At 41.3% G+C, this 16,411-nt stretch overlaps 1 long non-coding RNA gene across 1 annotated transcript; it reads left to right on the forward strand.

The window, feature by feature from the left end:
• The first annotated feature begins 4,088 nt into the window (after positions 1-4,088).
• On the forward strand, positions 4,089-11,044 carry LOC127054103 (uncharacterized). The gene is made up of 3 exons (XR_007775180.1): positions 4,089-4,295; positions 5,074-5,269; positions 10,912-11,044. It is a non-coding gene; the product is annotated as an uncharacterized LOC127054103 (long non-coding RNA).
• Positions 11,045-16,411: the final 5,367 nt, after the last annotated feature.

The raw sequence follows: 16,411 nt of genomic DNA on the forward strand, positions 1-16,411 counted from the left end.
ATCCAATTTCCCCATAAAAATTAATGTAGATGGGGGGGGGGGGGTTAGGTTCCAGGGAAATTTTTTCACCAGACAAAAGAACTATATATTATATAGATATACATACAGTATACATTTTAAACAAACAATTTAATACTGTTGATAGCTATGATGATTGTGAAGGTTGGTTGAGGTGGTGAAGTTAGAAGGTGGAAGAGGGTGGGATATTTCCCACGGAATGCAGTTACTGCTAAGTCAGTGGTTCTCAAACTTTTGTACTGGTGACTCGTTTCACATAGCAAGCCTCTGAGTGCAACCACCCCATATAAATTAAAAATACTTTTTATATATTTAACACCATTATAAATGCTGGAGGCAAAACAGGGTTTGGGTGGAGGCTGACACCTTGTGACCCCCCCCCCCGTAATAACCTCGTGACCCCCAGAGGGGTCCCGACCCCCAGTTTGAGAACCCCTGTGCTAAATGATGAACTAGCACTGGGCTGAGCCCTCAAGGTTTAGCACATTGTTGTTAATGTAGCCTCACACTCTGCAGGGCAGCAGGAATGGAGGGGAAGGGAGATAGTATAGCAAACACAGACACACACCTTGTGTGTGGGAGAGAGAGAGAAATGCACATTGCCCCTTTAAGTAAGCTGACCCACTCTTAAGTGCATTGTCTTGAATCAGGAAGTTGAGACAGCAGCTCTCTCTGTGTCTCCACCCTGTTCTATATGGAGAAGAAGGGGTAAGTGGGGTGTAGGAGCAGGGGGGAAGGACACATCCTGACATTAGCTTCCCTCTCACGCTCCCCCCTCCCACACCAGCAAGCAGGAGGCTGGGGAGCAGCTCCAAGGCAGAGGGCAGGAGCAGCACATGGCAGTGGGGGTGGGATAGCTGCAATTGAAAGCCTGCTGGGTGGCTGCAGCACAGGGAACTTAGGGGAGCGGTGAGCTGATGGGGAGCTGCCAGTCCACCCTGGTTCCAACACCCACCAGCTAGCTGCAAGAGGCTGCTCTTCCTGCTAGCAGTGGACAAAGCAGGCAGCTGCCAAAGGACATTAGAAGGGAGCATTGCACAACTTTAAACAAGCATGTTCCCTAATTGATCAGCAATGAAACAACCTTAATCAGGAGGACTTTAAGTGAGGAGTTATTGTATCTAAAAGAGCTTGCAAATCCAATGTGGCAGGTTTCTAAATAGTCTGAGACTTTTCCATAGCTTGCTTGATCTTTTCAGAATCTTGTTGGGAAAGCAAGCCCTTTTGGAAGATTCCCAGGTGAAGTGCATCCACCAATCTGGATTCAGGATCTCTGGGATGACTCATCCGCTTTTGAGAAAATACAGACATAGCATTATAGAACTTTGCTGCTGAGTACAGAGTAAACTGAAAAGGGGTGGGCCCAGACATGAGATCTAGTCTATAGTATCCAATGGGAATGCAGTCAGTTCTGTATAGCAGCCTTCCATGAATTCTCCTTTAAAACCTCAAATTCCTTTTTATTCTTACTACTATTTCTATTTTAATTTATTTTTGTTCTTCCTCTCTGCTGCCCCCACAGCTAAGCCTGTTCAGCTCCTGTCTGAGCTGAGACTCTGGACCTGAGTGATACTTAACAGCCCAGATCAAACCATCTGTCCCAGGGAGTGCATCTTTTCAGTGGGGATCTGGAGTGCTTAGCTTAATACTGTGTATGCCTCCCTGCTTGTGCAACATTATCCAGTAGCAGACAAAGTCAAGGTCAAGACCATAAAGTGCAGCAAAAATGAGAAACAGAAGGTTCTTTCCCTACTCAGTAGGATGTTCCCCTGGACTACCCTCCCTAGTCTTCCCTTCATCAAAACCTATCAGAAGCTGCAGCTTGCCCTTCCATCTCTTTCTCCAAAACAGGCACTTCTACGGGTGACTCAGTACTTCTCAGTTTCATACCTTAGATGATATTATATCTGCACATGTTGGCCAGGGGAATCCTTTGCTTCCTGGTTGTTTTCTTCCTACCACAGCTTTCAACATTCCTCTGCCTCACTCTGGTCTGAGTCATCTATACCTTCCCCTCAGATTCTGAGTCATGTGAGCTCCCTTCTTCTTGGCCTCATGGGCAAAGCACTAAAGCACTAAATTCAAGCAAAGGATTCAATTCAAACCAACAGAAAGGCTTCTGTGCTGCCTTGCGCCTTGCAATGTAATTTATACCTCTGTGAAGTGGTGTAAATTCTTGCCTTTCTGACTTGTAAGACTTTACACTCACTCTTGCCTTAATCATTCTATACCCCACTTTGGTTATCATCCCTTCCCCATCACTCACTCACTTTTCCTTTCATTCTTCCTCCCTCATCCCACTCCATGCCCCCTCATTTGTTCTGAATTTATGATGTCATTGGTAGCTTAACTGTAATGCTATCTGCTGTAGCCATTCACAGTGTGGGGGTACTTGACAAGTATCTGTCCAGATGTTTATATGTGCGCCTTTGGAAAACTGAAGTCATTTTTTTCTCTCAGTAAAAAAAACAAAACAGTATTTTTTACAAGGAACTCTGTAAAGCTGAGCTGCCCCCTGTGCTACCATACCCACAGGCACTAGACATGATTATAAAGATGATCTCTTGTCCTCAGCTAATACAGCTTTCAAGCAAGGAGTTCTGCAAGTGGTGACCTCTCCTACTCATTTATCTTCTTGTGTCCCCCTTCTTTTCCTTATCTAGATTTCAGAATCTATGAATCTACTGCTTGTTACTGGCCAGAGACCACATACATCTAGACTCCCCAGATGCACTCTGCCTGAGAATGGGGCAATAGTGCATTCCTTTTAACTTTGTCTTCTAAGAGGAGTGCATTCAACAAGCCAGAGCCAATCTCTCTATTTTCTTCTATGTTTCACTTCTTAACCTTTAGAGATTGTTTAAATCAGCTTCTGCCTCCATATTTTTTTTGAAGGTTAGCCAAGACCTTTCCAAAAGACCTGATTCCATCTTAATGGAAATATTCCTATGGTACAGGAAGACAAGTAGTGAAAAATGAGCTGTCCTAGTTTCAGTACTTCTTGTTTGGAACAGATTGCGTGTACACTGATTTTGTTTACTGGCTCATCTGAAACCTGGAAACTGTAGAAGCTTATGAAAATTAAACAGAAATAAGTCTTTCTAGATACTTCCATGTGAGAGACTCCCTGCTAATTGCCCCAGATAATGTCAAAAGTTCAGAAGTGCAAACAATTCTAGAAAACACCTTTGTTTTGTTTCCTGCAGAGTGAGATCATCCGCTACAGAGGATATCTGAGTGAAGAGTATAAAATTATGACAGATGATGGCTATTATCTTAGCGTCAACAGAATTCCCTTTGGCATAGGAAATAGTAAGAACTCAGATATGGCTCTATTTTACTAAATCAGGGGGCCCAGATAATCTCCATCCAGGAATATTACAGGAACTGGCATATGAAAGTGCAAGACCAATAGCAAGGATTTTTAATGAATCTGTAAACTTGGAGGTTGTATCCAATGACTGTAGAATTGCTAATAGAGTACCTATTTTTAAGAAAGAAATCAAAAGTGATCTGGGAAATTACAGGCCTGTTAGTTTGACCTCAATTCTATGCAAAATGTTTGAACAAATTTTGCATAGAAGTAAACAGTAATTGGAATAAAATACAACATGGTTTTACAAAAGGTAGATTGTGCCAGACCTACCTGATTTCCTTCTTTGAGACGATAACAGATTTTTTAGACAAAGTAAATGCAGTAGATCTAATCTACTTGGATTTCAGTAAGACATTTGACACACTTCCACATGGGAAATTATTAGTTAAAGTGGAGAAGATGGAGATTATGATGAGAACTGAAACGTGAGTAAGGAACTGGTTAAAGGGGAGACTACAATGGGTCATATTGAAAGATGAACTGTCAGGCTAGAAAGAAGTTACTAGTGGAGTTCCTTAGGCATCAGTCTTGGGACCAACCTTATTTAACATTTTTGTTAATGCCTTCGCACAAAAAGTGGGAGTGTGCTAATAAAATCTGCGGATGCCTCAAAGTTGGGAGATATTGCCAATATAGTAGAGGACTGGAAAATCATACAAGAAGATCTGGAGGATCTTGTAAACTGGAGTAATAGAAATGGGATGAAATTTAATAATACAAAGAGCAAGGTCATGCACTTAGAGATTAATAACAAGAATTTTTGCTATAAACTGGGGACTTATCAGTTGGAAGCCACAGGCGAGGAGAAGGATCTCGGAGTATTGGTTGATCACAGGATGACTACGAGCTACCAGTGTGATGTGGGCATGAAAAAGTCTAATGCAGTCCAAGGATACAGCAGGTGAGGTATTTCCAGTGAAGAAAGGCAAGTGTTAGTACCATTTTACAGGCACTGGTGAGACCTCATCTGGAATATTGTGTGCAATTCTGGTCTCCTGTGTTTCAGGAAGATGAATTCAAACTGGAACAAGTTCAGAGAAGGGCTACTAGGATGAGCCAAAGAATGGAAAACCTGCCTTATGAGAGGAGACTCAAAGAGCTTGGCTTGTGTATCCTAACCAAAAGAAGGCTCAGGGGAAATATGAATGTAGGGTGACCAGATGTCCTGATTTTATAGGGACAGTCCCATTATTCGGGGTTTTGTCTTATATAGGCACCTATTGCCCACCACCCACTGTCATGATTTTTCACACTTGCTATCTGGTCACTCTATATGATTTCTCTCTGGATAAATACCAAGGAGAGGGAAGACCTATTTAAGTTAAGCACCAACGATGATACAAGAACAGATGGATATAAACTGGCCATCAGTAAGTTTAGGCTTGAAATTATATGAAAGGTTCTAACCATCAGAGGAGTAAAGTTTTGGAACAGCCTTCCAAGGGGAGCAATGGGGACAAAAAACATAATTTACTTCAAGATTCAGCTTGATAAGTTTATGGAGAGTATGGTATGATGAGACTGCCTACAATGGCATGTAACTAGTATGCGACTGCTAGTAGCAAATCTCCAATAGATGTGCCATTTTGAAAGAAATCCAGGAAGAGGAGTTCAGTGTTATTTTATTATCCTATTAGAGAGATACTACTTTTGTAAAATAATCTCTCTTTCTTTCTCAGGTCTCAAGCCTGTTCTTCTGCAGCATGGCTTAGTTTTAGAGGGAACCACCTGAGTTGCGAATGTGGCCAGTGGCAGCCTGGGCTTCATATTAGCAGATGCTGGCTATGATGTTTGGATTGGACATAACAGAGGGAACTATTGGGCAAGAAAACACTACAACCGTACAGCTGATCAGGAGGAATTTTCAGATAACAGGTACCTTAAACTTAATGGCAGAGAAACGTTTAAAATCTTACTATTTTATTTTATTTTATTTTATTTTATTTTATATTTTAGTGATTTTTATATTTATAAACCAATGGGTCCGATTCACTGATACATTCCAGCTTCTCTGTATTGCTCTCTTTATGACACAACATAGTCACAAAAGCATTGTAATGGGCTGATGACAGTCTCTACCAATATGTCAGTAATTTACATCAGCTGATGTGCTTATACTACTCAGACTTAATTAACATTAACCATTTACTCAGCTGCACACATCTGCTGATGTTCAAGTGTGGGATCCCCAAAGGTATTTAGGTACCTAAGTCCCAGTTTTGGCTCCACTGTGATCCTCAGAACTCCCAGTGAAGCCTAGACTTACTCGGCACCAACATTTTTCAGAGTAAAAAATCCCTCGGCACGTAAGTTTCTGCCTCTGGCCATGCACACTGCAGCCTCCCTCTAGGCACCCAGGGACCCTATCTGCCACCCCAGAATTATTCATGAACCGGTGAAACACCTCAGGCATATGGCTGCCAAAGTTTCGTGCAGGGCCCAGTCCTGTAGGGGTGCTCAGAGGCCACCTGCCATATCAGGTCCCATTCAAAGTCAGGCAAGAGGAAGTTTTTGCTGTCTGTCATAAATTTTAGCCCACGGGTTAGAGCACTCTCCTGGGTTGTGAGAGACACAGGTTCAGTTTTTCCCTCATTCCTAGAGGAGGAGAAAGGAATTTGAACGGTAGTCTCCAGCCTCCTGGGAGTATTCTCTAATCACTGGATTATGGGATATTCTGATGTGGGAGCTCTGTTTCTCCTGTTGAAGCTGTTCCACTGTGGATAAATAATGCAAGAATAATTGTAGCAGGGAGACTGGAACTGGGGTCTTCTACCTCCCAGATGGGTGCCCTACAACTGTCCTACAGAATCATTCCCATTCTCACTCCCTTGCTCTCTTTTGGGCCCAGTGACTGTTAAACGATTTATCAATAGTGGAACAGTCATTAGATCAGAGGAAGAGAGAGTGGGAATGACTCTGTAGGTCAGTGCTTAGACTCACAGAAATGTAGGACTGGAAGGGACCATGATAGGTCATCTAATCCAGTCCCCTGCACTGAGGCAGGGCAAAGTATTATCTGGACAATCCCTGTTACATGTTTGTGTAACCTGTTCTTAGAAACGTCCAGTGACAGAGATTCCACAGACTCCCCAGGTACTACGTTCCAGTGCTTAGCTACTCTTCCAATTAGGAAGATTTTCTAATGTCTAACTTAAATCTCCCTTGCTGCAATACAAGTTCATTACTTCTTGTCCTGTTTTCAGTGGTTAAGGAGAACAATTTGTCACCCTTCTCTTTGTAGCAACCTTTTACATTCTTGAAGACAGTTGTCCTCTCCCCCCTTTAGTCTTGTCTTCTCCAGACTAAACAAACCCAGTTTTATCAATCTTTCCTCCTAGGTCGGGGTGGGGAACCCACAGACCGGATCCAGCCCATTGTTTAATTTCACCTGGCCCGTGGCAAGTCTCAGCTTGATAAGATTATGGAGAGTATGATATGATGAGACTGCCTACAATGGCATGTAACTAGTATGTGACTGCTAGTAGCAAATCTGGCCCGTTTTTTAATTTCACCTGGCCCATGGCAAGTCTCGGTGCTGCGGGCCAGAAGCCCCAAGCCTTGGCATCCGCCTGTGGAGCTGTGTGTGGCCCGCTATTGATTTTTTTTTCCTGTGGGTCAGTGGCCCTTGATAGCAAAAGGGTTCCCCACCCATGTGCTGGGTCATTTTTTCTTGTCCTTAAATCATTTTTGTTGCACAGAACTGGACACAATACTCGAGATAATGCCTTATCAGTGCCAAGTAGAGTGGAAGAATTATTTCTCATGACTTGTTTACAACACTCCTTCTAAAACATCGCAGAATGGTGTTTGCTCTTGTTGCAACAGTATTACATTGTTGACTCTTATTTAGTTTTGTGATCCACTATCACTCCCAGATCCTTTTCTGCTGTACTCCTTCCTAGGCAGCCATTTCTCATTTTACTTTTGTGCAATTGATTATTCCTTCCAAAGTGTGGTACTTTGCCTTTGTCTTTATTTAATTTCATCCTATTTCATTTCTCCAGTTTGTCAAGATCATTTTGAATTCTACTCCTGTCCTCCAAAGTGCTTTCAATCTCTCCCAGCTTTATAAATGAACTCTTGATGCCTGTTACCCAATTAATTTATGCACATATTGAATAGAACTGGACTCAGGACAGATCCCTGCAGGACCTTACTCAATATGTCTGTGATGGGTTGTCACCCCTGGGGTGCAGTCTAGGAGCCATGAGAAACCACTACACCTCTCTAACTACTCAGTTGGACTGGCCCTGCTCACTCTGCTTCCTTGGTTAGAGACGCAGCCAGACTTATCGAGGCCTGTTATTACCCAGCATGACAGCAGATGGTGCCACATGCCCAACCTGAGCTACCTGAGAGTGCTTTACCTGAGCCACCCAAGTACATACAGCAGACCCCAGGCAGTTTCCCAGCTCCCAGGAACACACCTCCCTCTGGAGTATAAACCCAAAATTATATCATCTTGCATTGCACAGGGATTTGTACAGTGTAAACTTATTAATATGTCTGCCCCTCCCTCTATGTGGAGGGGAATATGCATACTGGTGGTAACCAAGCTGAGATTTTTCCCCAGACACTTCACTTAAAGGTGCACTGATTTAGGTTAAAATATGAAATAAGTTTATTGACTACAAAAAGATAGATTTTAAGTGATTATAAGTGATAGCAAACAGATCAAAACCATTTACCTAGTAAATAAACAAAACCACAAATGATGCCTAAAATACTAGAAAGATTAAGATATGAATTAGCAGTCTCACCCTGGCTGATAATACAAGCAGGCTTGCAGATTCTTAAGGGACAAGTTGCATTTGCTTTGCAACTTGGGATTCCTTCCCCCGTTCCAAGTCGTTTCCTTTCGGAGCTTCTCTGGTGTTGAGTTTTGGGGGAATCAAGAACAACAGATGATATTACTTTTTGCATAGAGCCCTTTGTTTCAAACCTGGTTCCCAGACCACTTTGTGGAAAAATACTGACATCGCAAAATGGAGTTCAGAGTCATGTGGCCTGGTCACATGCCCTTGCAGAGTCATAGCCATTACTTACAGGCTGGCTGAAATGTCCACAGGAAGGTTAAGCTATTCCACAGCCCATTGTCTTAGTGCTAATGATTCATCAACAATCTGGTTTCTTCATTGTTGTACCTGATAGGCTGGCTGGGGGTGTTTTCCAGAGTAAGCCTGTTTGAAATGCAGATCCATAGTCAATATTTATAACTTCAGATACAAAAATGATACATGCATAAAAATAGGATAATTGTATTCAGTAAATCATAACTTTTCCAATGACACCTTACATGCCCCATCCTGTACAAAATGTATCATGATTATGCCATTATCACAATATTACTATTACGAATGTGGAGTGTAATGTCACAATGCCCTTTCAGCTTCACTGTGAACCATTAATAACTACTCTTCAAGTACAGTTTTCTAAAAAAAGTTACTACAGTCAAAGCATATTTCATCTACTGTTTCCCCATATCCACAAGGCTTGTTGCCCTGTCAAAGAAAGTGCACTGAAGATCTCCTGGTTAAGCCAAGGTGGTCTCTTACCATGGTTCCGGTCCTGAGGCTGGTTTTGTTCAACATATTTATCAGTGATCTGGATGATGGGATTAATTGCACCCTCAGCAAGTTCACAAATGATGCTAAAATGTGAGGAGAAGTAGATATACTGTAGGATAGGGATAGGGTCCAAAGTGACCTAGACAAATTGGAGGATTGGACCAAAAGAAATCTGATGAGGTTCAACAAGGACAAGTGCAGAGTTCTGCACTTAGGAAGGAAGAATCCCAAACACCATTACAGGCTGGGGACTGACTGGCTAAGAAGCAGTTCTGCAGAAAAGGACCTGGGGATTACAGTGAACGAGAAGCTGGATATGAGTCAGCAGTGTGCCCCCATTGGCAAGAAGGCCAATAGCATATTGGGCTGCTTTAGTAGGAGCATTGCCAGCAGATCGAGAGAAGTGATTATTCCCCCTCTATTTGGCACTGGTGAGGCCACACCCGGAGTATTGTGTCCAGTTTTGGTCCCCCCCACTACAGAAGGGATGTGGACAAATTGACAAATTGGAGAGAGTACAGCAGAGGGCAATGAAAATGATTAGGGGGCTGGGGCACATGACTTATGAGGAGAGTCTGAGGGAACTGGGGTTATTTAGTCTGCAGAAGAGAAGAGTGAGGGAGGATCTGATAGCACCCTTCAACTACATGAAGCAGGGGAGGTTCCAAAGAGGATGGAGCTCGTCTGTTCTCAGTGTTGACAGATGACAGAACAAGAAGCAATGGTCTCAAGTTGCAGCGGCGGAGGTCTAGGTTGGATATTAGGAAACACTATTTCACTAGGAGGGTGGTGAAGCACTGGAATGGGTTACCTAGGGAGGTGGTGGAATCTCCTTCCTTAGAAGTTTTTAAGGTCCAGCTTGACAAAGCCCTGGCTGGGATGATTTAGTTGGTGTTAGTCCTGCTTTGAGCAGGGAATTGGACTAGATGACCTCCTGAAGTCTCTTCCAACCCTAATATTCTATGGTTCTATGATTCCAATATTTTCTACACATTGGCATAGTTTTGCTTTTGTGCCCTTAATAATGTTTCTTTTTTAAAAACTGCTAACACTCCTGACATCTTCCCTCCTCCCCCACTTTAGACTTGCTTCCCACCGGATCTTACCTGCCAATTCTTTGAGTTTGCTACAATCTGCCTTCTTGAAGTTCATTGTCTTTATTCTGTTTTCCTTCCTACCATTCCTTGGAATAATGAACTCATCATATCATGATCACTTTCATCCAAACTGTCTTCCATCTTCAAATTCTCAACCAGTTTCTCCCTGTTTGTCAGAATCAAACCTAGAACTGCCTCTCCCCTAGTTGCTTTCTCCATATTCTGTAATAAAAAAGTGGTCTTCGTTGCATTCCAAGAACTTCTTGGGTAATCTGTGCCCTGCTGTATTATTTTTCCCAACCAATGCCTGGATAGCTGATGTCCCCCATCACCCCCAAGTCCTGAGTTTTGTATGAATTTTTTTAGTTGTCTAAAAAAGCCTCATCCAGCTCTTCTTCCTGTACACGTGGTCTACAGTAATGCACCCCCCCTCAGGAGTGTAAACCCAAAATTGTACTGTCTTGTGCTGCACAGGGAACTGTACAGCATAAAGTCATGAAATTCTCCCCCTCTCTCTGCCCCAAGTTATGACCCCAACACACACTGGTTTTAGATAAAGCAAAAACAAGTTTATTAACTACAAAAGATAGATTTTAAGTGATTATAAGGGATAGCAAAGAGATCAAAGCAGATTGCATGTTTTGTTTAATTGCTAGGTAAACTAAGCTTAATATACTAAAGACATTGGAGATGAATAGCAGATCCTCACCCTAAGTGGTGATACAGGCAGGCTGCAGATTCTTAAGGGGCAAGCCATATTTGCACTCTGTAGCTTGCAATCTTGTCTTTCACCAGCAGAAATTGGTCCAATAAAAAATACTACTTCACCCACCTTGTCTCTCTCATATCCTAGAACCAACACGACTGCAGCTACACCACAAATGAAACTGGAATGACATTCTGACCTGGACTGGGAGGTGATAGTTCTTATAAAGACCATGATTCTCTTCCCTTGGTGCCAAAATGCTTCCCATGTACCTAGTCTTAGTCCAGGTGAGGCCGTCATAATTCCAACCCTCATCCACTCAGTCTCTGGCTTCTTAGTCCCAGTGAGCAGGGAGGACGCTGATATTGACAAAATTTCTGCCCTTAGTAGCCCTGATTCCTTTCTTTGGGACACTTGGAAATGTGTAAGAGAAATTCCAGGCCCCACAGAAATATGTGGTTTGGAAGTTTTTGATTTCCAGTATATTTTGATGCAGATGTGAATTGCTTTCCTGCCATATACCAATGCCAATATGTGCAGTCCTGAGTGTGTGTTCAATATAGCTAATGTTTAGCTTTCTTTCTGTTTTACATCTGATTTCTTACAAATAAAAGGACAAATTCTCTGCTGACAAAACTGACCTGAAGTTAATGGTGTTATGCCAGGAAAGAATTTTGCATAAAATCTCTAAATTATGGTTCAGGATGAATGTATCCTTACATCAGATTAGGTGTTTGAACAAATACAGAATTATTCCTCACCCCAAACATTCAAAAATCACGAATCAGGCCCCCCTAAGGTTGTGAAATTGGTGTAACAATTATAAGATTTTTAAAAAGTAACAGCTCGGGAGGAGGGGGATGTCTTTTTATTTGCCTTCTGGATTTTGAGCTCTACAGTTCAGTTAGTCACATTTTTAAATCCTTGTCCATAACAATGAAGGCTAGAAATGTCCTTTCTTTAAATGAAATCTAAGATTCTTGTATAATCGGTTGTGTCAAGGAGCTGAAGCTTTATATTTAACTCCAAACGCTGTGATACATTTTAAAATTGCAATAGTTGGCAACAGTGGATTTGTTTTAAAGTTGTATATAGCAAGGTTTGTGTTTGTTTGTTTTTCAAGATTGCTCAGGTCTATTTCTTGTGTTTTCTCAGGTTTCATTGCATTTTCATCCATGCCAGAGCTGGCTCAAAAAATCAAAATACTAAATTTTCCACCATGGGTACCACTTGTGTGGCTGCACTGGTGAGTAACTTGACATAAAATGCTAGTGTAGACACAGCCATAAAGAGACTTCTGGCCTTGGACATTGTTTGTGTCTCAAAAGGACATTTGATATTTTTTGAGCTTGTAGGGAGCAGAGAGGAAACCAAACTATGGAAAACAAGAAATGTTTAGGTGCTAGAGTAAGGGTTAAGAGTAGAATTGCTGGGATCACTCAGGCTTGGAGTGTAAAGGTCAATAAGACCACTTTTTAAAAATCTCAGCAATGAGTCTTTGGAATTACATATTGATGAATATGCATCTATAGAATACATTGACTAAGAACATGAGAGGATACCTATCCTGGAGGTCTTAAGTAAATTTACTCTTTAAAGGTGCCACTTCAGTATATCCTAGAAGCATCTTAAGCCTCTGAACAATCTTTACTCCTTAAAAACTGCAGTCTCTGTAAGTAGCCTCTTTTTAATGTTAGAAGAAAACTAAAATGAGATTAATAAAATAAATATATTCAGCAGTATCATATTATACTGGGTCATAATAATATCTTATCCTTACACGTAACCTGGGAAACAGGGCAAGTTCCTGTGATGATTGCTGCTTAATTAGATCCTTCCCTCACCTGCACTAAGTGGCTAAGAATGTTAATTATCTACTCTTCAATCTTGGGGTACTGATACTTCATTACAGTTGTTAGAAAGAGAACACAATGAACTCGATTGTTTTATTATTCCTACATGCACATTTTCTGTTACTCTCCCCTCTCCCTCTTTCTTTCCGCCTCCTGCCCCGCACCCCCCTGGGTCCCACAATGAGGTTTCCCATAGAATTTTCACAAGCACCAGGGATGAGCCCCAAACCCTCTGGCTAGTAGTGTGCCTGGGCAAAACTGTATGACTCAGAACAGGATACTAACATAGCAAGAAGCTACAACAGGATGTGCATTAGTAGTTTGTTGCCACATGTGCAGTAGATTACACACCTTGGGTATGTTATGAAGCATGAGATCTTCAGCCTTGTGCCTTCATCTGTGCAGGAAGTGCACCAGTAGCCACCTACTCTACACAATGGTATGGCTTATTTTTCTGACTTGTAACATACCTGAAGGTGAAGTGGATACTTTGCAAACAGATAACTAGATGAGTCTCTGCTGCAAGACATTTATCCTCTTCAGTTTATACATCACATAACAAACAAGAGGCACAAAAGGAGCAGGTGGATTTGGACCAGGTTACATAATTTAAATCAGGTGGAGACTCATATTCCTGTATAAGTGTCTGTAGGACTGGAGCCTCAGGTAGTTCATGTCACCTTAGTGAGTAGGACTCCTCCTTAAGTTTTACTTTAGTACATGAATCAGATCACATTCCATAGACTTCATGGCAGAGGTGAGTCATTGAGATAGGAATGAGGAGAGGCAGTGATGGATTGGGGAATTACATATCTTTACATTAGGAAAGGCAGTCCATGGTAAAAGAATATGATTTTTTAAAAGTGTGTGTGGATGTGTCTTTACTTCAGTAGAACTATTCGTGTGCTTAAAATTAAGCACTTGCTTGCGTGCTTTGCTGGATTGGGGCCTTAGCCTCTTCAGTTAGGATATGGACTTAAGAGCTCTGATGCAGCTTCCTATAGCTGGATGCATCACACCTGTTTTCTCTTGCACAGCTGAGCGCTGTAGCTGACCTGTGGGGGGAAGCAGCTTCTTCCCTCTGATGTCTCTCTGGAGCAGGAGTGATAGCAACAGTCTATCGAAGGTAGAAGAGTGCTTCCCTTCCTAGCCCAGCCTCTACAGTCAGCTGCCCCAGGGAAGCGGCTGTGCTGCCTTGAAGAGTCACTGACTGTAGGAAGCTGAATGAAAGGCCGTTTAGTTGGGGTCTGAGAGAAGGAGATAGAGGGGTGGAAGCTGGAACTGTTGAAAGCACTGGCTGTTTGGGGAGGAAACCTCTGTAAGAATTTTTCTTGGAGATCCTCCCACTGTCATCCCATGGGGAGAAGCAGGAGGATTAGTGCAGGAGTCAAGGCTTGCCCTGCTCCCCTGAAAAGGCTACCTGGCTACCCCCAAACCTGTCTCCATCCTGTGTTCTGGCCTCCAGTGCACAGTAGAGCACTTCCCCTTTCCCCTCAGCCCCTTTGTAATGTGACTTCAGTATAACCATGCTCACATTGACCATATCAGGGAATGGCTCTGCAAAAAAATTAATACAGACTGCGCCTATATCACTTTGTCAGAGGAGACCCCCTGGGAATGAAGGAGAGATGATATGCATCTTACCCTGGCGCTGGGCTACCTACTCCTTTGCCCAGTCCTTCCAGCATCCTCTACAAACAATGTATGGAGGGTCCTCTATAGGGAGAGGAAGGGAAACAGTGACATGGAGATGGCTGGATCTCCCTTGAGAGAACCATACAGGGAGGATGCCCTCACACATGGATCAGAGTGGCATGAGAGAGGAGAATAAGGTCTAAAATAAGTTATTACAAACTTTAACAGAAACATTTATCAAAATACTGGAATAAATTATTTGGTTAAAACAAAATACCATGCACACTCACTGGTACAATATGAAAACAAAATATATGTATAGATAATAAGATAAAATAGTAATTTCATTCCAATGGACTAAATTTTCTTTCCTTTCCTTTCCTTATTATTAACGCATCCATTCTTTTGTAACAGAAATCTTATAAAACTTGTTTACAGCTTAAATAAGCTTATTATATACACAATTATGAATTGGCCTTTGGAAATCCTTAAAGCTGTATTAACAAGGTTTGCTACCAGTTGCTTTCTTCATTTTGTAGTATTGATCGCATGTTGTGGTTGATGCTTTTCTACTCTTCGTCTTCCGTATCCGTTAAAGTCTTTCATTACCATATACTTAGGTCCAAACGTCTGTTTTTCTTACATTTAGACGTGTAACCTGTTTTACTTGTTGTATCAAAACTCTGTGATATGAATCTTTTTTTTTCTTTTTTCCTTCAAGTTTAATTGTGGCTATAGTTGAAAGGGTTTCTCCCCAACCTTAGTATTTTTTTAAAAAAATGTTCTTAAACTATCAGGTTTGGTGGCTGGGAATGTGACCCTGTTCCAGCAGATTCCAAAAAGTTCCATCACATTTCTAAGTAACTATCTTTGTATCTTCTCCCTCGTAGAGTTCTGACTGATAAGTTAGTTTTTCTAGTACCAGAATTCCCCACACTTTTTGATACCAGTCAGTAGTTTTAGGACAGTCTGTCCTCTTCCACCATCTTGCTATAGTAATTCTAGTGGCAACTCGGAGATGTGTGATCAGTTTTTTCTGGCTTTTATAAGATGCAGAGTTTTCAGGACAACTTAATAAGAATACTTGGATTATCTGACAGCTGACATCCTGATCTCCCTTATGATTTTCCAAAATGTTTTAATTGTTGGCCTCTTCCACCATATATGGAGAAATCATCCTATTTCATTCCATTCTCTTTGACATTTGCTCTATCCCTGTACCATAAATAAGTTTAATTTTAAGGGGAGTGAGAAATTGATAAAGAATTTTAATGTAATTTTCTTTTAATAATATGTTTATTTAGGAGTGGGGACCATTGCCCCATATATTTGTCCATTTCTCAATTTTGGTGTCTATGCTTATGTCAATTTTCTACCGTTTTCTGAACATAGTTATTTGCTGTAAGTTACAGTGATTACTTTGTATAGAGTGGAAAGTAAGCCTTTGTGTTTCATGGATGTGGAGTAGTTTTTCAGATTCTGTCAATCAATGGACAAAATTCTAATGGATTTCCCTGTATGATATTAAAGAATTATTTCATTTGTCTCAAAGCCATGAAGAGGGATATTTTATATCTCTCTAGTCCAACTTCATCATCAACTATAACTGCATCAACCTGGATCATCTCCAAGAGCTCTCAACCATCAGCTTTACCACTCTGGTTTACAGAAGGATAATTGTTATACTGAAAAATCTATTGCATTTCTATAGGCTCTTTGCTTAACTGCAGACACCTTCTCGTACAAGTAAATCAGTGGGCATAGCATCTCAAACAGAATATAATTCTGATCAATGTAAGAATGAACATAGAATGTGAGCTCTGGACCAGTACTGAAATGATTCACTCAATCTTAGGGCGGCATGGCTTTTAAAAGCCATTCTGGTTGGTTGCCTTATCAATCTGGAATTAAATTTTTAAAGTGACACAAGTAAGTATTTTAACAAGATTATGATATCAGTCTCCATTCTGAAAAGCTGCCTACTGTTTCCCTTTTTAGTAGAAACAATGTCTAATTAATTCCTAATGTTTCCTTTAAAATCAATTATTCATTTTGATCATTTCAGGATACTTTGGGACAGAACAAATAATAAAAGATATTAAAATGTGTATATTTTCTTTCTTAGAAATTTAAACCAGGAGAATTCAGATATTTTGATT

The sequence above is a fragment of the Gopherus flavomarginatus genome, chromosome 6 (assembly GCF_025201925.1).
Source record: "Gopherus flavomarginatus isolate rGopFla2 chromosome 6, rGopFla2.mat.asm, whole genome shotgun sequence".
Taxonomy (NCBI): domain Eukaryota; kingdom Metazoa; phylum Chordata; order Testudines; family Testudinidae; genus Gopherus; species Gopherus flavomarginatus.